Consider the following 22,115-nt stretch of genomic DNA (forward strand, 5'->3'; position numbering starts at 1 on the left):
ATTTTCAAAGTTGGAAACTTTCCATGGGAATTAACGGGAATATATGGAAATTAACGGGAATAAACGAGAAATAATGGGAATAAACTGGGAATTTTTAATATGGCAAGTGAGTCTATAACAGGGAACTTAAATGTAGTGGAAATGTATTGGAAACCCCATCTTGCAGCATAATATTAGTTAAAACAACCAGATTTAATGCAATTTCAGTCAAATTTCTACCCTGCACATACGTCAATCCCATGCACACAGCAATCAGCATAGGCTACTAGACATAAAGGAAACCTATGGTGTGTGCATGGGGAAAATAAATTCCCAGTGAAAATGTAATCTCATGTGGGAATAACTGATGTGAAACTGGGGGAAGTTTGCAAACAGAGTTGCCCAGTTATTGGTTTGTCGTCACTTTTGTCCTCATTCAAATGGGTGTACATCATTTTGCATAAACTGTAATGGGATGATTAATCTGTCTGATTAAGCTTGACAACTTAAATATAACTTAAATGATCTATAAGGTTTGGTTAGGGTGGCATGTTGTGTCATTATATTTTTTAAATGTTTTTTCTACCATTTTCTGGGATTTTAACTGAACAAACTGATAGTCAGTTAATGTTCCAACCAATCGGATTTTGTTGTTGAGTGGCGTGGTTTATCTTGGGCAGTTCAGTGGTTTCAGTGTTGCTAGCTTAGCACGCTAGTAAACTATAGGTAGAGAATGGGATTCCCGCTAGCATGGTAGCTAGCTTTGTATGCTAAGCTAAGCGAAAATACGAACAAACAAATCATATTGCTTATTACGAAACAAAATATTAATGTTTGTATATGAAACAGTATGAATTACCAAAAATTCCCAGTTAATTCCCGTAAATTCCCATAATTTCCTTTAATTCCATGAAAGTTTCCAATTTGGAATATTCCCAAAATTCCCCATCTTAACTTCCCATAGAAAGTTTCCGGTAAGTTTCCGGAAATTTACAGGAAATTTTCCGCCCCTTTGCAACCCTAATCATTACAAACATTATTCGGTGTCCTAAACACTGGCATTTTATGGCATTGTGTCATGTAAGGTCGTTGCAAAATGTAGAGAAATGTGTGAGGTGGTCAGCTGGGGACAATTGAGATACACATTGGATTGTGTTATTACTTCCATTCCACACTATCCACAGCTGTGGTATCGGGGGTGGGAGGATTACTGTTAGCGCAGGCTTTATATAAAATTCTTCAACAGAAGGCCTGCCTCGGATGCAGGCTTGCCCAAAATAAAGGCCTGTGGTTTGCCCAGCCTACAGTAAGTAACAGACTTAACAGACCCGCCACAATGTGTGGTATGATGATTTTTTACGAGCAAGATGTTTTTGGTGCTCTGCATGTTCTTAAATAAGAATCAGTAGCCTAATATTCGACCATTATTTTGTGTAAATGGGCTATGCATTGGGTTAGACACCAGGGGCCGTATTCACAAAGCCTTTTATCTTACCACTAGGAGTAGGCTACGCCTAAATAGCAATAAAAGATTTTAGTTATAGGAGTTTCTCTTATTAAGTTATTCACAAAGCCTTTCAGACCTAGGCTACTCTTAGTAAGGGAAAATGACAACTCCTGAACAGATTCTCGAGCTGAGCGCTCTAGAATCTTTGACTAACAGTCTAAGAGTGAGTCTTCGTTGCCATGGATGACGTTATTACTCATGCTCGAGCTTGACTGAAGTAACCACCGGATTGGCTGATGATTGTAACGCGGCAATGATTCCAAACACCTCCCTTACGATGAGTGGCAGGTGACAGGTCTGAGAATGCGTGCGCTACACAAGGACAGAAGATGATGAATAACTGAATAAAAAGGCCTAGCCTAAATGAATCAAGAGTAAGGCAAAACAAATAGCCTAGTAGCCTAATGAAACATACGGATTGATGTAGTTCTTTGTAACATTATTAAATTAATCTGTTACTATGCCTATGCCTACGTTTGCAAAAGAGAACATTTTAATTTGATTCACAATAATGTTACATTTAATTTACATGTTGACAATGAGTAGCCTAGTTTTGGTTGTTGTTGGTGGCGTTATTGCATGTTAGTTATGCCTACAATGCAAAATTGCTTCCTCACGATTGGAAGCTCCTGTAGCCGCATAGGATTTCAAAACAGGCGAAATGCCACAAAACCGGTTTGTGAATAGGTCTGTGAGTTAGGAGTTCTCTTGACTTCTTTTAAGCCGTCACAGCTGGTGGGAAGGTGTGATTTGTTGGGGGCAGGGCCGGATTAACTGGGCACAAATGTCTGATGGCCCCCCTGCCCCCCAGTCAACGTGAATCGGGTGGTCAGTTAATAGGCTATGCCGAAATAGTTTTCAACATTTTGAATATTAGTGTCGGGTGAATTAGGAAATGTTCTCAAAGTAGCCTTATGGCTGAAAGCTGCTTGGGATCCCCCTGTCAAGCAATATAACCATACAAACGCGCGCACTCATTGTTTCAAAAGGAGTAAATTCGGCTTTGTCAGAACTTAGCTGTGGACGACACGGCACGGCATGCCCAATTGAAAATAAATTAACGCAACGCAACACAGACCCCGCTTCTCTCGCGTCAGTCACTGACATGAACGAAACACAGAACCCGCTTCTCTCACGGCAGTCACTGACAGTAGCCTAGAATAAATGCATGGGGAAAACAAGTTAATATTTTGTCACTATAACATACATCTGTCCTTTGTCAAATGTGTTATGTTCCAAGTAGCCTAGTGCGTAATTCTGCTTCATAAAGTTGAACAAATACATTTGCTTATTTCACAGAAAAATATAAATAGCCAGTTAGGGTCTACAATGCAGAGTTGGTAAGTTATGGTAGGCCAACTTGGAGTGAACATACAAACAGGGAAATTCTTTCTCTAGTAGCCGAGTAGCCTCAGGTGCGCACGTAGACATAAGGCCGAACATGCAAGCGCCAATGAATCGTGCTCTCACGACAATCACGCCGTTAAACTAGGTTAACATCACTCTAAGTTCGCCTTCAAGCAAGGAAAACGATGATTTGAAGACATCTGTTTCGTTGGAAGGGCAAGGGGTAGCAACAGGGCAACACACGAGACAGGCCCGATGCAGGGCTGTTATGAGAGTATTAAAATATGGGATATTCTACGGGAAAACATTAAAACGGCAAGACGGGGGGGGAAAGTTAAAATATGTGAGAAACACGGAAAAAGTTGGCATGCATTGTTTCGGTCCCCGTGCACAGGGATTATTTGTCATAGCCTATTATTAATCACATATGATTATTTGTGAAATTGTGCAAACAGGCACAACACATTTGAAAAGGAAGGATTGGTAGCATGCAAGCTCACGGGAAAGATTGATTTAAGAACGTTATCACAGTGTGTGGCTGTGGCGCAAAGCAGCGTGGGCGGAAGACAGCCACAATTGGCAGGGGAGGGTCATGTCTTTTTTAACAATTCTGTCGGAGGGTCATTGAACAATTTCTAGCAGGCAAGGGAGGGTCATGCAACTTTTGACTGAAGCACTCAAAATTCCTCCGGTGGCCCCTTCAATAAATAATGAACAGTCCCTAGATTGCTGCTGGGCTATATGTCTTGGTTCATGTCTGTTAACAACTCATTGCCGTCAAACGCGTAGCCTATCTTGCGGTTGCATCCATTACAAACAAACAAGCAATGTGAATGTCTGGGATTGGGAAGAGCACTAAATGCTCTACTGAATAAGCACAAAGTCAAACCTTTAAATGAAAAACACTCTTTAATAATCAAAAAAAATAAACCGCTAATGAAGTAAACTTGTGACCATCAAAAATCATGTAACTCTGTGATAACAGGACGTAACAGGAAGGCATTTGGCTGAGCAACGGAGGTTAATATGCTCTATATTTTGTCCAAATGATGTCTATCATCGTTGCACTCGGAGAAAACCAGAATGTTTAATTTGTCCTGCGTTTCTTCTACGGCTGCAAACGGGATTCACTCGCAGTTAACCAAATATTTCATTATTAGGGCAGGGCAGGCATATTTCTGGCTATTAAATTATTTCTAAACCAGTCTGCTAAAGTCTGTAGTAAAGTCTGTGTAGGGTTTTCCAGGCTCCATTTCTTTTTATGAGACACCCTGCTCACTTGAGCCATCTACCGGTTGTTTGGGTTGTTGCAGAGTCTCACTGGGAAAATAGAAATTAAAGTCACGTGATCTCACGCGCGGACCGAGAGTGAAGCTGGCCAAGTCGAAGCACTGCCCACAGTAGGCTACATGTCGTGTTAGCATGAAAACAAAAATATGATGTCTTGGCGACCTTGTTGCTTCTATGAATATATATTATTACAGTGAATGAAAATGCACTGTTCTGTTATCCAAAGTCTTCTTCTTCTTCTTCTCCTAACCAAAATGTCTGCATCTAATTCAGCATCAACCGTTTAACGTAGAAACAAAGATCCTTGATTACTAGCATCCTTGATAGTATGGTACTATGATACTATGGGAGCAAAATGGGACAGTTCCGGTCTGCATAAGTGGGAGTGTCACCTTACGTCACTAAATAAACTTTCTCTCATAATAAGCAATCAGAACAGATAACCATAATTGCGTTCACAATATTATTGTCTATAATCATGTATGATACCAATTAATCATTCTTTAGGACATGATATGAATAATTTAATTAGTCATGTGAACAAATCCAAAACACTAAAACTATATACACTATTAGGCTTGAAATGATCCCAAACACTAGATTATGACAACATTTCCCAAAAAACCCTCAACAAATCCATAAAGACATAATGGCCAATTTATTCTCCATTGACATTAGTGCAGCGAGGGCTTACTCTGGTCTGCATAAAGAGGGATTTCCCCCCTCCCTTGCAATAATCGAACGCGGAAATTGTCGAACGTTTGCACCTCTCGCTCCGCTTGAACCCTCTCTGGTAGAAACTTTGTTCAAACTTTGTAACATAGGTCTTGAAAAGGACACTTGAGCAATGTATTTTTCACTTTTGTAAACTTTATACTTTGAGATATTAACAAAAAACAATTTTCCCCTATAGACTTTGCATTGGCACTATGACATCACAATGGGCTAATTAAATTGATTTGCACCTGTATCAACGACCAGCTGCTCAACTAGGTCCCATCAAAGAGCCAGTTAAACTGATTGCACCTGTATCAACTGCTTTCTGCTCAACTAGGCCAACTCTCTCTGTGTCTCTCCATTCTACAAAGATATAAGGCACATTCCATCCAACTTTCTATCCATTTATCCTCTTCAAACCATTCACCCAATAAACTATCTATCAACATACATTAAACAACCTGCCTATCAACATCCATTCAATTCTCTTTGCAGGTGTTTTGAGTTAATTAGCTGATTAGTGTGGCACCAGTGTCTTCAATATTGAACCTTTTCACAATATTCTAATTTTCTGAGATACTGAATTTGGGGTTTTCATTAGTTGTCAGTTATAATCAGCAAAATTAAAAGAAATAAAACACTTGAAATATATCAGTCTGTGTGGAATGAATGTATACATTATACAAGTTTCACTTTTTGAATGGAATTACTGACATAAGTCAACTTTTTGATGATATTCTAATTATATGACCAGCACCTGTATACTCTGTCTCAGGCATACAATCTGACTCATAAAACTACAGATCCTGTTCAACTATTTCCTCTGGCCATAACTGTTTCAAAATAAATGTCCTCACTACAATAATTCACTATTAAATAATTTAACTATTTAAACTACTCAACTATTTAACTGTTCAGCCATTTCAACTGCCAGTTGTCATCTACTATGACTGCCGCCAAACTGTTTCCTCTGCCCAAAACTGTTTCCAAATAAAAGTTTATTTTGCATTTATGTTAATATATGTTTTGCATTTTCATGCACTGTAAATTTCCTCAAAATTACATTTTCTAGTTGTTCATATGCAACATCAACTTCAACATCAGTCGAGACATGAAGACCCCTATATATCTTCATTAAGAAGTCAAACTTTTGAACTAGCTGATAGCCTAAAAAGCCTTAGGGTACGTTCAGACTAAGCGTCTTTTTCTGACAAAAGAAGTTATACAGACCACTTTTTTAGTTTGAAAAAAAAAAAATCTGCCAGCATTCTTGTTCCAAAAAGCAGCCGGAAGCGTTTTTTTGCGATAGGCAAAGTGAGTAACGTTACGTGTTAATACAACAGTGTTTCCCCTACAATGTATTTAACAGCGGCGCAGCGCCGCCGCTGGATTTTCAGCGCCGCTGCAACATAATATCACGAGATTCACTTAACACACTGTAAATGCACAATGGCCAACGTCATCTCGAAATTGTTTTCTGAAAGTCTTGAGTAAGTTAAGTGCATCAAATCCGCACTTAGCCTCTCATTATTCAGGACATATATGCGGCATGATGTGTCAGGTGATTACAAGCCCAAAGACAAGTCTGCAGCCCATATGGCTAGCCTATGTTCTGAACACGGTTACATTGTTTAGCTATCCGACTGATGGGGTCTTGCTCCGCCACAGTGTAGCCTATGGTGTCATCGTTCACTTGTAGGTTACACAATAAATAGTCTACTTATAGGCCTGGTGACAATAAAAAATGATATTAGTTATATTTCATCACGAAGCTGTTTGTATGCCGTGAATTCGCTTGTAGCCTATGCCATATGTTAAGCTTGAGCAATTCCTCTGATCCAAAGCCTGCTTTGACACATTGACACTAATGTGAAACATGCATCCTCCTCTCCTAGCCTACATCAAATAAAAGAAACCAATTCATGATTACCGAAATGAATTTAACATGGGGGGGAAAAAAAGTTTGTTGCGATTTAGCCTACTGTTGTGATGCGGTTCTTTCTGCTGATTGGATTTACCCCCCGTGTCGTCAACTCTGAGAACTCTTGCTCCGGCTGACAATTTTATCCAGAGAGCTGATTTCCCAAAGATGAGCCTCCATCAACATTCAACGACAAATGATTAAAACGTAAGTAATGCAATAGAGTAAACCAATGTGCTACAAGGTGTATGGTCTTAACGTTAATTGTAGCCTAGACTTGTAACGTTAGCGTAGGGCTATATGTAATGTTTGCATGGGAAAGCTAGGCGAACACAGTCTAGGCCTGTTTAAACTGTCTGATAGTTAAAGGAAATATGAGCATATGTTGGCATATACGTATAGCCTAAATTCTGTCCACTTAGCTATAATAGGCTATCACAAACAGACCTTTTCTACGTTTACGGCATTAGACATATAGGAGCCTATATTCTCTTATCAGAAAGACATGTTCTCATAACTTCAGCGTTCTCTTGACGGTGAGACGAACGGTCGCACTTCAATCAAGTAGCCTAGGTCTTTTTCGAGTTAATTGTGAGTGAGTTGTATGGTAACTGTGGAAGTGATGTAGAAGAAAAGTGAGTATTTACTTTTTTTATACGTGGGTTTGTTGTTTTGGGACTGAGAATTAGACTACAAGGAGAGCATCTGGCTACGTGCATGCGTGTCAGCATTAATGGCCCCCCCACAATTCAATTCAATTCAAAGCCCAGAAAAATTAAGTGCTCGCAGATTGGGTGTGGCCTTTGCCATTAAGACAAATTTAAATAAATTGTAAATAATCTTTTAATTATTAATGGTCATTAAATGGTTGTGCCATTTAATTTTTCTTCTATCATTTTTAACCAATAATGTAAAAGAAAGCTGAAAATGTCCACAAAAGAAACACGAAGGTATGATATAAAAAAAAAAAAAAAAATGCGCAACAACCCCCCCCCCCCCCCCCCCCCCGCCAAGTAATAGCACCGCTGCTGGAAAAATTTCTAGGGGAAACACTGTACAAAATATCGTGGAAGGAAAAATTGGGGTTGGCTATTGCTTTTGGTATGTTATGGTAAACTTGTGAAGTCATGTCAAACAATTCCCTATGCTCAGACACAAGTCTCTCGACCGGTGTTCTCGGTCACCTTCTCCATTTTTTACTTGTTGTCATGGGAAACCAAAGGTCTCGGTTATCCGCTTGTGATTGGTCAGCTGTAAAAAAGACAGCATGATGCATGCGTGTTTTTCCGCTAGAAGTTGAATATTTCTCAACTTCTGAGCTGAAGAAAAAGACGGTTGCAGTCGCGTTTTAAAAGAAGCCGACGACTCTTTTGAAAACACGTCTACTCAATAAGATTATAACGTAAAACGGACGCTGGCAGCTGCGAAAAAGACGCTTAGTCTGAACGTACCATTATACTGTTATACTCAACGCATTGGTCACTGTGCGCACCAGTTGTGACCTCACAAAGTGGCAAAACCATTTATACTCGCGCATAGTGGTCACATCACTGGTTGCAGTCTTCTCCTGAACAAGGGCGTCACTGCTGTGGAAAGGCTATGGCTACATACTTGACAAGAAAGAAGAAAAGTGAATGGTCGGTAGCATTGACGTCTTTGATTATACCTCAGACTTTGGTTGCTGATATTTACCAACTAGCGGACATTACTGTCTCTCATAGTTTCCTAGATGTGTGCAGTTATCTAGATGGGGCTAGAGATGGATTTTATCGTTCGTTCTCATGAAACAGTTTGCGTCGTTCAGTTCGCCAAGATGATTCGTTCTGAATAGTTAGTTCGTTCGTTCAGTCGCATTTCGGGTACAACGTAGTTCAGCGGTGAATCATGGAATGCAGGTTCTTAGCTTCTCGTTTGTGCAAAACGAGCTGCAACTTCATGTGTACTTTTAGACAAAACAGCAGTAGCTAATGTGTTCATTCACCTTGACATTAAATCGACATATTGAAGGTAAATAGAGTAGACTACGGCTAGATCAGCTAATTTCTTTTTTAAAAATGAACGAGTGACTGACTTAACGAGAACGACAGACCGAAGTGAAACAGGTGGGGGGTCTTGGCGTGAGAACAAACGAACGAACGAGACAGATTGAAGAGACATTTATTAACCTGGCATGACACAGAAAATACAAAGACAGCATGCATTTACCATTACACAGATATTTAAATATAAATGGCAATATTGAAATGCAAAATGGACTTGTTAATGTAAACCATTATCGTTATTTTTTATCGTATGCTCTCCCACTAGTCTCATTAGCCCATTTGTTTTTTTTCATGGAAACGGTTGCTATGCTTTCATGCCCCTCATTGGCTAATTCGATAACTCATTCGTTCGCGACCGACCCACCTCTAGCTGGGACTGAGAGATGAGGTTGCAGTTTACGGTGGTCCAATGCCGCCTATTGGGGCAGGTCTCAGCAGACAGCCTGATCGGTTCCCCCAGAATCTTAATGTGCCCCTTGCTTTAGTGTTATCATTTACTTTGAGGTCACCTGAGGCGTCAACCTCGCTAATGAAGGCAGCGCTTAGCCTGGCTTGAACTAGCGTAGACTTTCACTTGGGGCTGAAGCCGTTCCATTAACTCAAGTTAGCGGCATCTTGGCCTCGTTTATTCAAGCGAGGTTTAGGTAAGCTTCATCTCGGCTCATGCACAAGGTAGAAAAGTAGACCAAAACAGTAGATTGACGAAAAGAGGATATATGTCGTACCATGAAGGCAATACTAGAGGATTTCTGTTCGATTTACAAGCGGCAAACACGAAATCATCGAAATCCATCAAATTGAACAGAGACAGAAAAAAATTAGATAGTCTAGACAGCCTAGGACTACATAAATTGGAAAATACCAATAATGTAAGCATACATTTAAACAACAATGATCATGGTTTGAAATGAATGGCAAGTTTCATTGTCTTCAGTCTTGAACAAAATGAGTGAATGAATAAATAGTAGGCTATTAACTCAAAAAACAACTTTGGCACAGGCTATTCAAAATTATAGACATAGCCTAAGGGTAACTAACTCCAAATTATTGTCTAGAGGTGGTCATAAAATAAATGTCTCCCATAAGTCTCATAGTTCTGCCAAAGTATAAATATAATTATATACTATAATTAGTGAAATATAATTATCTGAAATGCAATGGCTTTCAATTTGTCATTTAATCTGTGTAGCACACAGTTTATTTGACATTCATGAACAGTCGTCGACACATGAAGCGGTTTTAATTATTAGCAGCCTGTACAGGCTACAGAATTATAGGCCTACATTTGGCTTGCATCAGATATAATGTAGCCCACTGGCATAGCCTATTTACTGTCACTGAACAGGCTACCAAATGTGCATGACACTTTATCAATACTACTAGGACATGTCTTTCATTAAAGAGTATAACTAAAAATGCCTTGATCATGATAAGCTGTGTAGCCTAAATGCTTTATGTGGGAAGCAAACCTGCACACACACGAAAGATTCCTTTACTATGCCGTCTCACTACGCGTTACACCATCACAGAACGCAAATGACACAGAGTAGCAAGATTCCTAGAACCACACACATCCAGTCAAAACATTTGAAGTCGCATAATTTCCATTAATTATTTGGAGCTAGTGAATATGTAAATCCATGCTTGGTGACACTGTTGGAAAAAAAGTTTCTACTTCTATTTTTGAAGTTGTAGGCTACAGGTGATGAAAGCACAGGTTGACGGAACCATCTTTTTGGACTCGTTTTCCGACTGATTGGCGTTTTACCCCACCCCCTAGAATTTTTTACTACGGCCTATGTCGACATTAAATTCTAATTTAGACCAAGTGATTGATGCTGGCATTGTCATTGCCATCAGCAAAAACCTAAACCTATTGCAAGCATATAAAACAGTTAACTTAAGCCAACCAATGAGTCATTATTTGTGTTAAATATCTACCGGTATGTTGGAAAAAAATATATAGCCTGCGCGAATTTGAAGGTATAGCAAATTTTGTTCACTATCTCGTGGCTTAACGGCAGCGCTTTGCGCACTCCACCGAAGTTCGCATTCTATCTCTCCTTTTCACTTCTGAGTAAGAGTAGGCCTACGAGACAATAGGTTTTGACCATAAATATTCATGCATATAGTTACTCTATATCGAGAGACCAATAGGTACATGACATCAGTCAAAAACAATTGAATCCACGTGTCACACTAGTTCACCTGCAGGTAGCGAGAAGCAAGAGGACAATCTCACTTCATAAGAAAATCGAACCTACAACGCTGAGACAATAAGTCACCTGCTTTAGCCACTACACCATTTATCACTGTGCTGATTTTAAGAGTCTGAAGATTATAATACTATCTTATCAAAAAGCAAGTCAATACTCAAATTAACAAAATAGCAAGAATGAGCCCGGTAGGGGAGACAGTCTCTTAATGAAAACTAGAAAATGTAATTTCGAGGAAATTACCAGTGCATGAAAATATAAACATACTGTATATTAACATAAAATGCCAAACAAACTTTTATTGGGAAACAGTTGGCAGGAGTCATAGTTGATAACAACTGACAGTTGAAATGGCTGAACAGTTAAATAGTTGAGTAGTTTAAATAGTTAAATTATTTAATAGTGAATTATTGTAGTGAGGACATGTATTTTAAAACAGTTGTGGGCAGAGGAAATAGTCTTAAGAGAGCCAGATTGTATGCTTAAAGCCTGAGACAGAGTATATAGTTTAAAAGTTGAATGTAGATAGTGTAATGGATGTTGATAGACAGAAAGTTAAATGGATGTTGATAGGCAGATTGTTTAATGGATGTTGATGTATAGTTTAATGGGTGGATGAGTGAATGGTTTGAAGAGGATGAATGGATAGAAAGTTGGATGGAATGTGCCTTATATCCTTGTAGAATGGAGAGACACAGAGAGAGTTGGCCTAGTTAAGTAGAAAGCAGTTGATACAGGTGCAATCAGTTTAACTGGCCCTTTGATGGGTCCTAGTAGTGAGCAGCTGGAAGTTGATACAGGTGCAAATCAAGTTAATTAGTCCATTGTGATGTCATAGTGCTAATACAAAGTCTATGGGGAAAAATAAGCTTGTTTTTTATTAATATCTAAAAAAGTACAAAGTTTACAAAAGTGAAAAATACATTCCCCACGTGTCCTTTTCAAGACCTACGTTACAAAGTTTGAACGAAGTTTCTACGTTAAACGGTTAAAGCTGAAGTAGACGCAGAAATTTGGTGGGAAGAATAAGAAGAAGAAGAAGAAGAAGAAGAAGAAGACTTCGGATAACAGAACAGTGCATTTTCATGCACTATAATTAAGGTACAGGATAGATCAATTGGGCAGCCGTGGCCTACTGGTTAGCGCTTCGGACTTGGAACCAGAGGTTTGCTGGTTCGGACCCCGACCAGTAGGTACGGCTAAAGTGCCCTTGAGCAAGGCACCTAACCCCTCACTGCTCCCCGAGCTCCCCGCTGTTATTGCAGGCAGCTCACTGCGCCGGGATTAGTGTGTGCTTTACCTCACTGTGTGTTCACTGTGTGCTGAGTGTGTTTCACTAATTCACGGATTGGGATTAATGCAGAGACCAATTGATCCCTCACAGGATCAAAAGAGTATATATACATATACTTATAATCATTGAGTCATGAGATAAACATCCACTTCGTAATTTTTGGTTAGGCAGTTGGATTTTGGCACTCCGGACACCAACTGGAACTACCAAGGAACGACACAAGTGCGACTGCCCAAAGGCAGTAGTTCAAACAACCAAACTTTGCCTCCTTGCTTGCGATTGAGAGTTCGAACTACCCTTTCTAGAAACACCAAATCCAAGAACGATGGAGCAAACTACCAAGGTTGCAATGCAAGTTAGCCAACAACGTTTTCTAGAAACGAGCCCCAGGTTAGTTCTGTGGCATAAATTCCCATAGTTACCAAGCTGGGATTCACATAAACAACACTGATGGAACGGAACTCAATAAAATTAGCGAGTGTTATTGAAATAAGCGAGGTTTGGCCTTTAGCGAGATTGAAGGAATACCCCTCAGGTCCCACTGGTTGGAAAACATCCCAAAATAATAATTTTCTCACCCCCACACTTAAAATGGACATGGTGTCATTGGGGTTTAATGCTTCTTTTTTTTATGGCAAACTCAGGCCACGTCCCTGGGTCAAAAAAATGCCAGCGAAAGCTAAATTCTTTCTCCAGGTGTGCCCTTATAAAGGTTAAGCTGTGTTGTGCATGTTTGGAGAAGTGTGATCCATGATCAGCATGCATGATGACCAAATGGTCCATTTTGGGATGGGGTGAAAATTTCAACTGCTCCTGTCCTGCACGAGTTTGGGTACCCGCGACGGGTGACCTGCAAATTTTGTTAGAACGGGTGAAAAATATCCAACTGTGCCGGATACGGGTGCAGGTCGGGTCGGACAAGGGGGAAACACGGGTCTAAAGACGGTTTTAAAACAGTCACGTTCAAACGTAAAAATATAGGCCTATGCATATTTTAACACATCCACAAGAACATGTCTGTATTTCAAGTTGATAAAATAATTTAAAATCCATATCAGTTTATTTATGCCTGCGCCTTCCCAGAACTCTCTAGGCCTACTTTCACTTTTAAAAAATCACAACCCCGCGATCTGCCGGCAGTCGTCGAGATGGATCCTGAGGAGTTAAAGAAAAGAATAGCTAGTGGAGATTGTAAAGTTGTCGACAATACCTCGTCAAAAATCAAGTCCAGTGTGTGGGAGAAATTTGGAGTCATCTCAAATGAGGAAAATAATAGAGATGCATCGATATGGTATTTTAGGGCCGATAACGATAACCGATATTTATTGGTTTGTTGTGGCCGATACCGATACGATAACCGATAATATTACTCTTGAAAAAAAATTGTGAAAAGTGATTTGGGGAAAGCATTTAATAAGCATAATTTTATTGCAGTAATTTTACCTACCACCAAATGATGGACAGAACTCATAATAGTCCTCAATAGTACGGCAGTCAACAACATAACAGTAGCCTAGCCCTACAGTATGTGTGGCTCTTTTAAGTGAACCTGACGTCAGTGAATTGCGAGTGAGTGGCTAGAGAGTTTGAATCGTTTTGATTTAGGACTAAACGCTCATAAACGGCTCAGCTTGGAATAAGCTACAGTATAGCGACCAAATCAGAGTTTGTGAGGGAAACTTAGGTTTAGTTTCAACTGCGGGTAACTGAATAAAGCTGCAACTCCTCAGACTGTATCTTATGTCCGTCTACTCTGTTGCGCACAAACTGCTGCAGCAGAAATGAAAGGAGTTAGCCCCGAAGGTTTTAATAACTTATTATGATGACCTGTCTGGAACTGAAGCACGAATGGTTAGCATATTTCTAGGTAATAATACAAAACCCAAGTTAAAGTAATGCAAATATAATACTAAAACACAACTTAGAACTAGGCCTACTTATGTACTCGTCCCACTAACGAGTTTGTTTATTTGTTTCTCCGACCAGCGCGGTAAAGTGCAAACACACCAGCACAAGACGGCTCTAGATAGGGCTGAGCTCCGCTCTGTTAAGGTTAAATGGCGGATCATTCACGAGAGGATTTTGAGATGCACAGATTCCCAAATGAACGCATATCCACAGATTTTGTTAAAGTGGTGAAATACATTCACACCGCTGACATTATATTGAGGAAAAAATATAACCAACCAAGCTCAAGTAGCTCAGTGTAGCCAGACGGACCTTATGTAGGCCTAGGACTTTGAAAAATATCGGCGCAAATTATCGGCCAGAATTCTGTTATCGGACCGATAATAATATTTTCATTTTTTCACTTATCGGCTAATAATATATCGGCCGCCGATATATCGTGCATCCCTAGAAAATAATATTGTGAAAGGCTTCGCTGCATGCAAAACCTGCCTTTAGGTTTTTGGGTTCGATAGCCGAAAATGTGGAACTTCATCGCCAAGGAAACACGCAGACAACTGTGGTAGCAAACCAAGCAGTTCTATCGAACAGTATTTTTCAAAGGGAACAGAACTTAAGGTGCCTCATAGAGATGATAAGGACACCATAACCAGACTGTCTGTGAACTTTGTATGCAATGATATTAGACTCTTTGAGGCAGTACACGGAGAGGTTTTTTTTGCATTAGCACAAGGGTTGATAGATGTTGGTGCTCGAGCTGGTCGTGTGGATGCTAAACAACTACTGCCTGACCCTACTACGGTTTCTCGTGGAGTTAATAAATATGCAGATGAGATTCACCAAAAAATAATCCCAGAACTTAAAATGCAGTTGCGGCTACCTTTGTGTTACTCTGCACTAAATAAACAATAAGTGGGAGCTGATTGAACGAGTGCTCTGTACCTGAGTGGGACAGTTCACTGCGTAAAACGGCTGACAACATTGAACCAGCCATCGTCAGCGTATTGCGTAAATTTGCCATTGATGAATTCTACTCCAAACTGGTCTACGTAACAGACAGGGGTGCAAATATAGTTACGGCCCTGCGTACAGTGACCAGATTGAGCTGTGCTGCCCATATTTTCAACACTATCCTGTACACTACATTCAAACCATCCCAGGAGGATACGTATGGAGAAGAAGTAGCAGCTATGATTGAGTCGGCCAAGTCACTGGTGACCTATTGCAAGCAGACCAACCGAGCCTGAAAAAGACTCTTAAAAACTCTGTAGAGACTCGGTGGAATTCCCTACATACAATGCTAGAGTCTATCAGCAGTCAATATAAAGACATCCGCACACTTCTGGAAGAGCAAGGGGAAGTTGACCGCCTCACAAACTTGGATGAAGAGGTTCTCTCCGACTTTGTTGCATTCCTGGAGCGATTTAAGGAAGCCACTAAAGCTTTAGAGGCATCGAAAACCCCAACGCTCCATCTAACCATTGTTTGGTATGAGCGCATCAGACGCCACTTGCAAGCTTCTTCAAATGATAGCATGACCATTTCCTCACTGAAGGAGAAATGCCTCAGTATTCTCCAGGACAAGTTCGACATTCATCTTTTACATAGACTTGCAATGTTCCTGCATCCTAAACTGAAAAGTTTGAAGCCACTTGCTGACAGTAGTGAAGTGACAAGCGTGCACAGCGAGTTGCGGCGCCTTGTGAAAGGTCAGTGTTAATGCAAAGTAGGCTACACAGCCTAGGTTCCATTATTAGACATAGCCAAACTTAGCGTTACCTACACCTGCCTATACAATATATAACGTTATTTTGCACTGCAACATTTATCATAGACCTCAAGGATAAGCGTGGAAGTCCTGAACAGCAGTGCCACCGCCCCCCACCGGAGAAGCGAGTTCGAGTGTCGGCGGACTTTATCAGACATAGAAGATTCCAGTAACGAGGCCCTGCAATACCAGGACGAAGTGGCTGCTTACATCGATCACAAAACGCCAAAAGATGACCCTTTTGACGTTTTGTCATGGTGGCAAGATCATGCTCGCCTTTTCCTTAATATTGCCCAGATTGCGAGGTCTATCCTCGCCATCCCTGCATCCAGCGCTGCAAGTGAGCAAGACTTCTCTTGTGCTGGATACGTTATCCAGGAGCGGAGGAGTCAGCTGAAACAGTCAACAGTGAACGATGTGCTTTTTTTACACAGCAATTTAAAACACCACACCACAAACAGGATCTAATCTAATTGTAGGCTATAGTTAAGTAGCCTAATGCACAGGCTGGTTGGTAGCCTAAAATGTTATCACTCAGTGTTTTGGTAGCCATGTTCTTCATATAGCCTATAGGGTAGCCTAGCTCTTTTGACAGCTTAGGCTGTTGTCATTGTGTTAATGGTCGTGTGATAACTTCTGTATGACCTGGCAATAAACATTTTTGTAAGTGTGTCTAAAATGTGGCAGGCTAAACTGATTTTATTTCGGGTGCGGGTCGGGTGTCAGTTCTATTTTAAGCGGGTCGGGTGCAGATTTGAATTAGTGCTGCTGTCGGAAAACGGATCAGATGCAGTTTCAATGACAGCGGGTACAAGCGGGTGCAGATTTACAAAATCGGACCCGTGCAGGACTCTGCCATACCCACAGTGCAGAAAAGCTATACAAATGTATTAGTTTTGGGTGTTTCTCAGACAATGGGACCTGGTGACCTTCTCAAAAATGGTAACACTAAAACAAAAGGCTACATTAAGATTTTTGGCAAAAAAGATCAGGCAGTCTGCCGAGAGACCTACCCCAATTCACCTTATTCAGCCCCGCCCATTTTTTAAAAATGTCTTGTCTTCCACTTTGTCTTTAAACTTCCGGTCGGCTAGCTACGTCTAGTTAGCTTCAATGGGATAACACGGCAGAAGAGGATGGAGAGGCTAACTTAGGAGGAAAATGACAAATGGCATCAGGACGTCAGATTGCAATATTGTACTTCGCTACCCAAGGCTATTCACCTCTACGGAGTGGGTAGACGATATGCGGCAGTGGCCGCTGTATCGTATGGAGAAACTCGCAAATCCTTATCTGTTTGGTATCTATGGTAACTAGTTTAGAAAGTCATTACAGAACAGCCGCTCCAAAGTCAGTGTTTTCCTAACTTCAGATAGGAAAGGTGTATAACATAAATGTCTTAAGTCACCAAAATCCTAAATAAACGTCCCTAACTTTAGGATGACCTATAACATATGGTGCCAGTCATCTCGATAGAGCTCTGCTATCTCAATGTATCGCAATGGATGCTACTGCTCAATCGGAAGTTCGGAGACAATGTGGGCAAAGCTAGCGCCCCCCATGTTTGCGCGCAGAATAAGGTGAATTGGACCATTAAACCACACAATGATCCAAAACATACAGCCAAACAAGGCAAGAAATGGTTAACAGAGAACAATATCAACATTTTAGAGTCGCCTAGCCAGAGTCCAGACCTCAATCTGTTAAAAAAAAGTCAGCACAAGGCCAGAGTGATGGCAAAGAATCGTTCCTGGTTCAAAGCCCAGATTGCTGCTAAACAGGTGCGGTCTAGAATCATTGTGGACACATGGAGAGGCTTGGTAGGTATGATAAGAACCATTTTGAGAGCTGTGAATGCAAATAACGATGTTTGCATTGATTATTTAAAAAGGGTATGAATAATGACAATTTTTGGTCATTTTTCACCACATTGTCTTACAACAGTTTGGTATGTGGCAGTGTAACTTCCAGTCAGAACAAACATACTGGTCAAGAGAAAATAAACATTTAAAATCAATATTTGCCAGGGGGAATGAATCATTTTGTTCTTAACTGTGAATGTTGGATAAAACATGATAGACTTTAATTGCACTGTCATTACCTTTCGTGAGTCAAATTGGGTATCAATCACCAACGCACGTCATCTAAAAAAAACGCATTTGCATGCAATTAGTTTGGTCAATCATCGCAGGATTAAAGTTCCTCAAATATGCTGCATATGACTAACAACTGACTGAGATGACTGGTTGAGTTTTAGGGAAGACAGGACCCTAATTGCTGCTTCTTTGCAAATATAATGTTGGGCACAATATCACGTGGCATGAAAAACTCGCAATGGCTGCTCACTTTAGTTACGAAATCCTCTTGTCAGCCTGTGATATTCAAACGTGGGATAGCTGTAATGTCAGACCACCCAGGTATTTTACAATAGCATCTGGCTGTTAATTGAAATATCCAACATAATATCACTATGTCAGACGAACAATACACATCCTTGCGAATACGCCTTTTGTAACGTTAACATTTTAGCCTAGCCTCAACGGACTCTCCAACAAAACGCACATGACAATGTAACTAATCTGACCTGACTGCTAACGTTAAACCAGAGCCCGTCTCCTATTAGACATTCTCTGGTTAAACTGAAGTTGCTGATATTAACATTAACCTTTACTCACATGTCTGTCACCTGACCTGGTGACATTGAGATGCACACGTGCTGGATACAGAGCAAATCAACTCTTCCCAATCCCATTCTCAATTAAGGCTAAAAACAGACATAAAATAATACATTATCACTTATCACAATCATTATGTTCTCATTACAGAGGTATGACAGTGCTAGCTGCAATGTTAGCATCAAACCTGTGTGGTGCACGTGATATATGCTAACGTTAGCCATTTACACTAAACTAGCTTAATGTTAAGGCTAACGTTAGATAATGCCGAACACAGTGGAGTAGTGAGTGAACGGTTTAAAATATGCCATTCTCAAGTACAAGTAAAACGAGTTTAGCATTCGTTTCACTGCCATTAACTTACAGAAAATAAGTTACCAACACTGTTTTGCATTAGTTAATGTTACTAGCTTGCTAGCAAATGTAAAGGCACATGTGCTCGTTAAAAGTTGCAAGCTCAACTGCGGGCTACTCTTAACTCATGAGCAGAACAAACTGAGAATACACATTTTGTCTGAAGTTAAGGTTTATCCAAAAGACAACACATAGATACCTCTTCGAAGGAATTCCAGTCACAGAAGATGCCACACTGATAGAAAAGCATGCACAAGTTGAATTTGAGTTAGGTGGGTGGAGTTAATGAGCAATAGATTTTCACATTTAATACTGAAGTATTATTAATCTGCCACCTGCCGGACAAATCATGTACTTCACAAGTACAGGATGTCTTTACATGCCTGTGAGGTCTGCATAAGGTGCTTCTTACATAAGGCAGGGTCACATATCAGAAGGGATGTTCAATCGTGAGCACAATGGAGATTGTTTCCAGTGCTTGTCTTTAAATTATTCTACCGTCTTTTATTTTGTCTTTTTAAATATACAAATATACAAACTAGGGCTGTCAAAATAACTGATTGATTTCAATTAATTAATTTGAGAAAAAATAACTGATTAAAAAAATTAGTGCAGATTAATCGATTCCGTGTGACCTTTGACCCCAAGCCGTTCTAGTCAGTAAAAATTAGACTGTAAAATGAAGGAGAGAGAAGAAAACGTGCTGCCTGGATCATTGATTGGAACATTTATTTTTTAAAAACGGCCTGATGGTGTTGATAAAAAATAAAGTGTTCAAAATAAAGTCCTCTGCAATGTCTGCAGCAAGGAATTTGCCGGAGTTCATCAACTCTATAGTCGCACATCAATGCAAAGAAATAAGTGTTGACATTGAGGGGAGTGTTAATTTATTTTCATTGTGTCCCCTAGGTTATATCTGTGGCCTGAAATGCCTTGTATGTGAAAAAAAAACTTCTTACCGAAGCACTTATGAATTTATTTCCTCAGCATATTAGCTCATATCATAGATTATTATGGCAATTATTTGAACAGTGAAAATAATAATAAAAGAGTCTTTGAAGTTTAATATCACTAATGCTGATTATTCAATGATTCATTTGAATTTAAATATTTAAAATACTTTCACAGCAAAAATTATATATGCGATTAATTTAGGTTAATTAATCACAGAGTATGTAATTAATTAGATTAATTTTTTTAATCGATTGACAGCCCTAATATAAACAGGATCATTGCAAGGGTCCCTGGGCAGCAGTGCCGTATTAAGGAGTTGTGGGCCCGGGGCTATGTGCCAGGAGGAGGCCCTGTATCGCCTATACCAGCCTTTCTCAAACTTCTTTGACCTAAGGCCCGGTCATGGCAGACTCTGGGGTCATAGACCCTCCAAATCAAATTATCATTATGATTATCATTATCACAATTATTATTGTTATGCTACATTGTTATGTACTTCAAAGCAGTCAAATTTTAAAGTGCTAACATTGTTCACAAAAAGTTTGTGAAAACATGCACATCAGAGGACAGCTTTACTAATGTAAAACATAATTGTAGTATGCTGAAGTACTGTATGATGCTTGCATGAGAAGCATGGTTGGCAAAAGGAAAATATGACATGCTTTTCAGTGAAATTTCATTCTAATGCCTTACGAATGTAAGGATTCAGGAAAAACAATACCAGCTTTTGTGTATGGCAAATGGCGGTGCAGATAGGCGTAAATCACTGATCTGGACAGGAAGACTAATTATGCTACAATAGCTTTTGGCCACTTATATTCAAATGTGACTATACTATAGGCATACTCAATGCTAGACAGTGTATTAAATAGTCTCTGCTCTGTTTTTATGGAAGTTGCAAGAATCCACGTTGTTAGTTACCCTAAGTTAATTAACCCTTTCAACAGGTTGAAGGGAGCTTTGCTACCAACGTTATGGAGTGGTTTCAGTTTCTCGCGCAGACGCGCACACGCATGCATTGAATGAACACTAGCGACGCCGGTGATCCACTAGCATGCGATGCAAACTCCGCGACGCAGTATCCCTTTTGATCTCTTTCTCATTTCTATGAGAAGCGAATTCCGCACCCGCATAGGATTCTGGGTATGCGGTGCGACGAGTGCTGTGGCTGCAGCGCGTCAAAAAGTTCAGCAATCCCTAACTTTATGCAAATGAATCCGTCCATCGCGAGGCGAGTATCCAATAGCAGAACAATACGCAGGGGAGGTCCATCATCACGTAGCCTAAACAAAACCTAATTTTCCGGTATAGTCAGGGGCCCTATGTGGTTTCTGTGGGATTGAAATGTTAATTTTTGGAGAGTGGTTGGACTGTTTTTAGAGGTCATTGAACATGGAGAAAAATGATGTCTCCATTTTTTTTACCTGTTTTAACCCTATTTTTGTGAAATTGTATATTTCACTATAATTAACACCATAAATATTGCCTAAATCACTGGCTATGTTGAATAAAGTTCACAAAACAGTTATTTTATTATTTTCAACAGTATGATTGTATGTCAGTATTATGATTGTATGTCAAACAATTAGAGATAAGATCAATAACCAATCAGTTTCACCAAATACACATACTCCATTGCTGAAAGATAGCAAAATCACTGAATCACAGATGAGACCTCAAACAACATTTAATTAATTTACATATACACAACATATTAGATCTCACCTCCACAATGTCCTCATCAAAATCTACAACTAGTCTACTAAACCCTATTTGTACTCACCTTCTTAAGACTGGTCTCCCCTTCCTGGATAATGTTTTGCTCTAGATTATTACCGCAGGTGTTTAAGACATCTGTTATTAAGCTCACCCACAAAAAACCTAGCCTTGTATCTATACTGTTCCTCGTGGACCTCAGCACTGCCTTTGACAGCATAGACCATGACATACTACTTAGGCTTGAAAATTTGATAGGCATCAAAGACTCAGCACTCGCTTGGTTTAAATCATACCTTCCTAACCGTCAACAATTTGTACAGGTCCATAATAAATCATCTACCCAGATTATGGTAAAATATGGAGTGCCTCAAGGCTCGGTACTGGGGCCCCTGTTGTTTAGCAGATGATACATAACTATACCTCT

At 39.9% G+C, this 22,115-nt stretch overlaps 1 protein-coding gene across 1 annotated transcript in view; it reads right to left on the bottom strand.

The window, feature by feature from the left end:
- tdrd15 (tudor domain containing 15) overlaps window positions 1-19,324 on the bottom strand; it is a 36,293-nt gene extending 16,969 nt beyond the window's left edge. The window contains exons 1-3 of the mRNA XM_042095286.1: window positions 19,218-19,324; window positions 18,665-18,753; window positions 18,091-18,133 (exon numbers count right to left, since the gene is read on the bottom strand). The gene's annotated coding sequence lies outside the window, so the exon portion shown is untranslated. The remainder of the gene's footprint in view (window positions 1-18,090; window positions 18,134-18,664; window positions 18,754-19,217) is intronic.
- Window positions 19,325-22,115: the final 2,791 nt, after the last annotated feature.

This window comes from Alosa sapidissima, chromosome 6, assembly GCF_018492685.1.
Source record: "Alosa sapidissima isolate fAloSap1 chromosome 6, fAloSap1.pri, whole genome shotgun sequence".
NCBI classification, from domain to species: Eukaryota; Metazoa; Chordata; class Actinopteri; order Clupeiformes; family Clupeidae; genus Alosa; species Alosa sapidissima.